This window comes from Danio rerio, chromosome 21 (assembly GCF_052040795.2).
Source record: "Danio rerio strain M-AB ecotype USA chromosome 21, GRCz13ab, whole genome shotgun sequence".
Taxonomy (NCBI): Eukaryota; Metazoa; Chordata; class Actinopteri; order Cypriniformes; family Danionidae; genus Danio; species Danio rerio.
The window spans coordinates 51,757,951-51,766,966 of NC_141041.1; the positions used below are offsets into that span (position 1 = coordinate 51,757,951).

The window sequence follows — 9,016 nt, forward strand, 5'->3', positions numbered from 1 at the left end:
TTAAAATGTGCAGTCCTGCTATATACAGAGCCAAACATGATAAAAGAGATAATAAAACAGCCTTTGTCTGGCTCCATTGGGTTGAACTCACTCAAATCAGTCAACATGTCCGGTTTAGGGTCCTCTGAGCAGTTTCTGGAAGCAGTGCAGAAACCAGAGCATCATCATCATCATAATCTTCTTCTTCTTCTTCTTTAGGTTTTAACGGCAGCTGGCATCCTGTTTGTTGCATTACTGCCCCCTTCTGTACTATTTTTCTTTAACTCTAAATTCTTTTTTTCCAGTCCAGTTTCCAGTCCAGAAATTCATCAAACACTTCCTTCCTTTCTTCTGCACATTCTAATATATTTTTGATATTTATTTCTTCATTTCCGAAACGTATCAGCTGAGTTACCATTTCTTGTCTTTCTTATATAAATTGACCACATTACATCAATACATGTTTCACTGTCTCATACTCCTGACACGTATTTCATAATCCTGTTCCATATTTTCCCATTAAGTAAAGAGATCTATTTCAATTACTGTCACATTCTCATTCTGCTTATAGTTGCTCGTTCTTTTCTACTCATATTAGAAACCAGAGCAACATCAGGAGTAACCTTTTGTATATGTGCTGTTGTGCATCATGGGAAGTGGAAGAGACCAAATGAATGGTTTTATTATTATTATTATTATTATTATTATTATTATTATTATTTTACTAAATAGTCTTTTTATTTTTTCACATGGCTGTTGAATATTGTGTCATTTCCCCCAGTGATGGAAGAAACTAATCTCTCCAAAGCATTGCATCACCCACAATTCCCACAATTTCTTTGCAAACACTTGGTTGATTTAAAGTGTTTGTATGAAACGACACCAGCTGGTGACCCCTGCTGCTTAATACATGTAAATGCATCAAACTCTGGCCAAAAGTGTAAAAGCCCGTGCCAACATGATGTAAATGTTTATGTAATATAGTAAATGCCCATCGCTTGAACATTCGTGCTACTAATTCATTTATTGTGAAGATTATTGCAAATGCTTAGCCAATATTGCAGATCTGCTTTATCTGTTTATTTTATTTTATTTTATTTATGTATTCTTTATCTATATGATCATATATATATATATATATATATATATATATATATATATATATATATATATATATATATATATATATACTTTTTATTTGTTTTTTTCTTTCTAATTGAGTCTAACTAATCTAATTGTTGATTTTTCATCATAATAAATTTTTACAATTATAATATTTGAACATTACATAGTATAAAAAATAGAATTGTTGAACTTTTTAGTTTGTATTTTATATATCTTGCAATATCTCATTTGAATTTAAATATTTTATCCTTCTATAACTACAGATGTTAGATAATCAAGTCTATATGTTAATGCATGCAATTGTAGAATACAACTGCTTAGGATTCACCAATTATTAAGTCATGCAAGATATTTCAGATGACTATGGTGACGAATTTAATATAATTTTTGACTGAATAACAAGATTTGTCATTTGACATGTAGTTGCAAGTAATTTTCAAAAATCTATTAGCATTAAGATAGTGGATATTCAACTTGAATTTTGAGGCGATTGTGAGGGACCCCACTAAATCAGCTCTACTCCTCATTGATGGTAACCTATAAAAATATTTTTATCTGTAATGACAATTTTTTTTTTATTCAACACTTTTTCTACATAATATACAGACTGAAATGCTGAAAAAATGAAAACAAAATATTAAAAGACATCTGAGATATAAGGGATTAAAACTGACCTAAAGCACACTCAACAGAGAACAAACGTGATTGGTGCAAAATCACGAATAGTAATGAGTCAGGATTTACTACATGACAGGTGTTTTAAAATGTCATTTTCTGACTTAAAATCACCCTCATCAAACCTTAAGTAAAATGTATTTAATTCCTCAGCAAACTCTCTCACAGAACTAATACCATTTAAATTGGTTTTATTGCCCCCTCTATCTTCTTTACTCCCAGCCATTATGTTCACACTTTGCCAGGCTGATCTTAAGTTTTTGTGGCTAGACTGTTTCTGTTTCTCTATTTTATTATGTATGGTATTTGTTCACTTTTGTTTCATGTTAATTGAACCACACATCTGTAAAGTGTGTGTGAGAGTTATTAATATTATCTCCATAAAACTGCATGAATCAGTTTGCCTGATAGGAAACATTAATCTGTGTACACAGATTGTGAATTACCACACTAAATCAGCTGTACTCCTCATAAATGGTAACCTCACAGAAATATTTTTGATCAGTATTGACAGTTTATTTGCTCAACACTTATTCTACACAATATAACAATTAAAATGCAGAAAAAATTAAACCAAAACATTAAAAAACGGCCGAGATATAAAGGATTAAACCTGAACGAAAGCACACTCAGCTGAGGACACACAGGATTGGTCTAAAAACACGAATACTAATGAGTCATTTGCATATGGTCTATTCTCTAATAAAACACGATTTTAAAGAGTTTCATAAGCTTAAATATGATAATCAAAGTATGGGAAAACAACTTAGACATCAGATAATCAAATTCTGAATAAAAATATAGAAACAAGAACAAAGAAAAACACAAACAAACAAATGGTCATCACCATTGCCGAAATGCTGTGTCTCAAAACCTGGTCAACGGCCAAGGGTCACCTGTTCTTCAGGGTAATGCTCCCAACGGTTATCCCTGATAAGGATAATGTCTGCTTGGTTCTTGCATTGCCTTAGGGGAGACCTCTGGTAGAAGAATGATATATCTACAAAGATATATCCGCCAGACTGAACCTCGACCTGGCCTATTAATTTTTTCACTTCTAGTAAATAGTTGGAGGTCAGGATTATCTCTTTGAATACTTCAAGTCACATTTGGGCAAGTTCTTTGGTCATCTTGAATTTATGGAACTCCTTGGATGTTGACTGGAAGTATTCTGGAGAAAATCAGCAGGGAGTGAGTAGGCAGTGACATGCTCACGGCCAACTTTTACTCCTGAATCTACCTGTTGGATTCAGCTGATTTGGGCAAGGGCTCTCTTGTTCCCTAGAGATATCTGGGGTCCTGGGGAGTCTGGTCTCTGGATTAGCCAGAGTAGGCCCCATAGAGAAACAACTTCAGACTCTTCTCGGGTGACCTGGGCAACCTTGCGGTGTTAACAAAAGGTCACTTGGGGGAGTGGTAAGTATTCAGCCCCCCTGGGTCCACTTGGACAGCACGCAGGGAAGGTGGCCGGGGGCGAACAGGCCTTAAATGAAGCCCAGTCTTCTACTGGTGATTAGCACCTCCACACAACAGCACATTGTGCATCAACACCACCTACACCAGTCATTCGAGAACTTTTCAAAAAATCATCAATTCAAACATGAGATCTACTGAAGACTTGTTACCTCAGAATTTACTAGGATTAAGGTTAAGGAGTAAGATTAGATCTTCCATAGGGACACTTTAAAACACCAAATCTCAAATTATAACCCTACAACTTTTCAGAATGACCAGATTTTCCCTCTTTAAGATCCATTATTTACATGGAAAGATTTAATATAAATTCATAAATCAAATGTTTATAAACTACATGGGAAGATTTAAAATGTTTATTCTTCTAAAACTTGTAACCCAGATATTTTCAGAAAAACCCTACATGCCTTATCCATATACACTACAGATGTTCTGGAGGTTTCAAAAATAAGATCTTCTGTAACTCCTAGAACATCTAACCCCAGAATCTCTCAGTGAAAGTAACTGCACTTCACTCTTTTACAATATCTCAATTTCATGGGAATAGTTTGACCTTCACCTATAAATATTTCAACTTTACCGGTTCCAGTTTCCTCTTCAAAAATCTCAAATTTAAATGAAAACATCTGAAGTATCAAGAATTCCTTTTGGTAGTGAGAATCCTTTCAAATACAAAAGCGCTCACTTTAAGGCTTTCACTTAAGCAATGAAAATCAGTTTGGTTCTATTGTTTTTTTTTTCTCCCCACATAGCGTGATTGTAGAAGTTCACAACTACACAATAGCATAGACCGTACACCTATTTCCAAAATGTATTTGTCAGACAGTACTCCATGTCATTTGCAGTGGTCTCATAATAAAGTTACCCCTTTGGGAGATATTTCTGATGACTGGTTTAAAATCTGTCCAGAACCTTAAAACTCAATATAATTTGCCAGCCAGCTGCTTTGAGGTTCACATTAAATCACCTCTTTGGGCAGCTCAGTGCTCCGGGCATATGAGTTACCTTGGTAATCTCTCAACGACCCATTCACTCATTGCATAAATGAATTCTTCCTTCAGTGGAATCTCCCTTATCTGCTTCATTTTCTTGAACATTCATATAAACTATTACAACTGTTTGGACTAAGGATCTTTGAGGATGTGCATGCTTTATTTTCACATCAGGTATGAGAGGTTTAAATCAGCTCAGTTTTCAGAGATTATTTTCGGTGTTTAATTTTCACTGCTGAAAGTCCAAACAATGAAAAAAAATCCATCCATGCTCAACTACACACGCCCCAAACCAAGCGAGCCAGTTTGCCAACCGACCAAAGTAAAGGGGGAAAAATAACCTCAAACCAGGCTCAGTTGGGCATGACAATTTCTCCTCTGGCCAAACGTCCTGTACAGAGCTGCAGTCTAGGCACCGGAGGCTGGAGAATGGTGGACATCCATTGTGGAGAAGCTGCAGATGGGAGAGGTCACCGGCTGGTGTACAGACTGACCCTTCTAGATCAATACGTAGACTCGTGGGTCACTAAATGGTCTTAAAGGAATCAATCTCATGCTCTATAATACACGAGGAGCTCCCTCAAATACTGGGCAGCTAAGGCATTGAGGGCTTTGTAGGTAAACACTAACATTGTAAATTAAATATTTAATAGGGAGTCAATGCGCTGCTGAAAGAACTGGAGTAATGTTATTTCTTAGTTCTAGAAAGCACTCTAGCAGCTGCATTTTGAACCAACTGCAGTTTGTTAGTGAGGCCAGCAGGGCATCTGCCTAGTAACTCATTACAGAAGTCTAACCGAGAGGTCATGAAAGCATGAATAAGCTTTTCTGCATCAGTTATTGATAGCTTGTCAGTTTGGCAACATTACGATGAAGAAATTGAGTTTTACAGATGCTTAATCTGGCCTTACATGGGTTGCTGTCAGAATTGGCCCCCAAATTACTGACTGAAGATGAGGACTAGGTTAGGGCACACTTGTCTGCTCTACAAAGCTGACCAATCACAGCTTGCTCTATTCATTGAGGTGTGCATCAGTGTCTGACTGCCACAGCAAGGGCTATGTGACCATCCACAGGTTGTGCTGAAGCATACTTGTGTGCTCTATGCAAAATTATAAATGCGTCTTTAGGAGTGCTGTTTCTGTGCTATGAGATTCTCTACATCCAGATTAAAATTTTTCATAAACTTTAGCTGCTTTTCCACTCGTGCTGAATCATTCTCTAAATGGAACTTTTCCATTTTGTGCCAAACTGTGCCAGGCAGCACTAATACAGTTTTATTTTCCACTAATGCTGCAACAGCTCTTTAAACATTACACAACCCATCAGTTACCTTTAATGCAATGTAAACCGCTCCCTTTGTTCAATTAAACTAAATAGCTGAAACCTTTTCAAGTTTAAAACAAAAGCAACCAAGTGACTAAACACTGCTATGCCACTCTTTCATATTGGGGTGCTACATATAGGAGAGTGTTACAGCACTTTTTTTTTTTAGAGGTCATATGTTGCGCGCCTCTGGCTAAATTTTATTTGGAGGGGAAATGACATGTAACAATTGAAAATGTTTGCAGGGGGAATAAAGCATTTTAAGATCTCTGAACATGACAATTATACTATGACAATGCAACAATAGTGCATTTGTATTACAATAGCAGATGTATTTTGGACGGGCCTTGTCAAAAGTGAGCGGGCACTTTACCTAATGGCACTCAAATTTTTACGATCTATGATGATTATATAACATGACACATTTTGATGGTAAAATATAACTCCTTAAACCAGGGGTGTCAAACTCTATTCCTGGAGGGCTGAAGCCCTGCACAGTTTAGTTCCAACCCTGCTCTAAAACATCTGTAGGTTTAAAACAAGCCTGAAGGACTTAATTAGTTTGATCAGGTGTGTTTAATTAGTGTTGGAACTAAACTGCAGAACTGCGTCCCTTTTGGAACTGGGTTTGACATGTGTTAATGGGTGTTAAGTATTCAAACATTAAAGCAGCAAGTTAAATAAATGAATGTCAATGCATCAGGATATAAAGCACTCTTTATCAGCTTGACATTTTTAGAAAATGTTTGCATAGCTACACTGTAAAAAATGTTACCTAGATCTAACTTATAAAAAGTGAGGCAAGTGGCTGCATCGGACGTTTTAGGTGGCTTCAACTTCCAGCCTTTTTAAAGTATTTTAAACACTAAAACAATGCTTAAAACAAATGCAATAAAATTAGGTTGAGCCAACTAATATTTCTAAATTTACTAAAATCAGAAACTTACTTTTTTGTTAAACTTAACTTATACATCGCTATATGTTGAGTGTACTTTTTATTAAGTATTAAGAACTTAATGATTAAATAAAATTATCCATGCATATGTCATTTAAAATGAATTCAATTTACTTCTGGCTGTAACCTCAGAAAATAAATCTTCGTTTCTATATTGTAAGCACAATATACACTAGTAAAAACAGAAACAGACTTTCCTGTCAATAACTATTAAATAAGAATGGGAAGATGGATTAAAGACCATAACATGTGTTCAATATCAATCGATGTTCCTTTTAATAGTGACTACAAAATAGGCCATTAATGTGGCTACACGTACACAATACATAAATAAAAACATTAATAATACCAGATCCTATTGAGAAATCATCTAAGGCAACTCAGTGATGAGATTTGCATATTTTGATGAAGATTTAGGATGCATAATGTCCAGCCCCACAAAGAGTCTCTGATATATCTCAAATGTATACAGTTTTGATGGATAATTGAAGTTGAGGACATCGGTAAGTCCAAACAGCAGCCATCATGCATTTGACAGGTTTGGCAAACATCTGACAGTCCTATGATAATCCAAACTGTGTTGGGCTGATGGCAAATTTTTCCTGTGGGCAGCCGCATGCACCTCTGATTCCTCACAACTCTATTAGTAGAGACAAAAAAGAAACAGGAGTTTAGGTGGTTGATACCAAACAACGTTAAATAGCTAAATACTAAAGAGGAAATAACTACAAGTGAAATTACAAAAGTGCAGTGAGAATGATGCATGGATGAAACACCTTAGTTTATCAGTTAAAAATTACTTTAGTTAAAATTACCTAACTTTAATTTGAAAAATAAAAAAGTTACACAGGTTATTGTGTAATTACATTATTCCAGGTTTTTTAGTTATCAAATTTTAAAGAAAACTTTGATTTTACTCAGTGTAACAGTGTATGTCATTGGTTTCCTGTCAATCAAAGAATTATTAATTTAAGTATTATATATTTAGTTTATTTTGGCAACTTATAAAGCATAAGAATGTGTATGTAATTTAGATATTAAAACTGTTTGAAAATGGCTAAATGAAAATTATAGAATACAAATTCTATAATTTAATTGTCATCTTTATTTTGCACCAAACATTGCACATGTGATAATACAAATTTTATTAAATAAATAAATAAATAAATACATTGCCATTTTACACATTACATTAAGGTGTACATTAAATCTTTGCTAAAGCTACATCTAATTGACTTTCTTCAAATTTAATGTCACTGGCAAATGACAGTTCAGTGATTCAGTGTTATCAGTTACCTTTATTGAAAGACTGACAATAATAAGAAACTGCATTAGGATATTTTCTTTTACTGTTGCACACATAAAAAAAATCTTCAGATATCAAATGTAATTCTATGGAGCCCACTATTGTTTGCAATTTTACCAATGTTTTACTTGCCTGCAAATAATTATAGCTGTAATTGTATCTAATGGTTTTCTTACCTGGATGTGAAGTTTGAAGATCCACAGGTAACAAAATCACTTTGGTATCTAAAGACCAAGAACATGCATTTTAGAATGAGGTGCATACAATTTAAATGGTTCTGTAAACATCAGTAGTAAATGTAATTTAAGTTGAAATAAATTGTAAATCTGTAATTTATTCACTATGCAGCATTAAGAAAACTTATGGACTAAATCTCTAAAACACAAACTTTAAGTTATACTTTCTCTTACGTTAAACACACACTACTTAACTGTTGCATGCGTTTCTGCATTTAATATCCATCCTTAATGTGCTGCTATAACTTAGGTGAGCTAACTTTAGCTAAGTTAGCGCTAAACTGAACCCCCACACCCCGACCGCCCACCAATGACCTTGTTAATTGGTTCTGTAATGTTAGTTTTACCTACTAAGTGTTTTAAAACTACTTTCACTATTTTTCTCAATATCACTTTTAATCGTTAGCATAAACTAGCGTTTGTTAGCGTTAGCCAACTTAGCTTTCCATGTGAGAGCAGTCTAACTGTTAACATACCTGAGGCTACAGTACAATTTACAAAGCTAAAACCTCACCTGCCTAGCGAAGTCAGCAGTTTTGCATGACTTTACAATTATGATTTGGCTACATTTGCAACTTACCGTGTTAATAAGATCCACTGCTGGGAGCAGTTAATGTCGACCATTGCAGAAGCTGCGTCTGCCTGCTAAATCCCAGGCAATGAAAAAGGAGTCACGCCAAACTAATAAAATAACGTTTTATGAACACCTGCCCACATCGACAGCTGCTCTAATAAATTGTCTGTGTCAACTCACTTATAACATTTATTCTACACAATAACCATGTACAAATCTACTCAAATAATTTGCATTAGTTTTATTCAAAATATACAGTTATATAAAAACTGATTTTAAGTAAAAAGGAAGCAAATTTTATTTTTTTGGTATAAAACAACTAAAATTAACTAGATTGCAATTATTTAAAGTAGATGGAAGCAAATTTGTGAGTAG

The 9,016-nt window shown here is 34.6% G+C and overlaps 1 long non-coding RNA gene across 1 annotated transcript; it reads right to left on the reverse strand.

Moving 5' to 3' along the window:
• Positions 1-6,777: 6,777 nt before the first annotated feature.
• LOC141379930 (uncharacterized) lies at positions 6,778-8,722 on the reverse strand. The gene is made up of 3 exons (XR_015520907.1): positions 8,648-8,722; positions 8,008-8,055; positions 6,778-7,165 (listed from the first exon to the last, which is right to left on the reverse strand). It is a non-coding gene; the product is annotated as an uncharacterized LOC141379930 (long non-coding RNA).
• Positions 8,723-9,016: the final 294 nt, after the last annotated feature.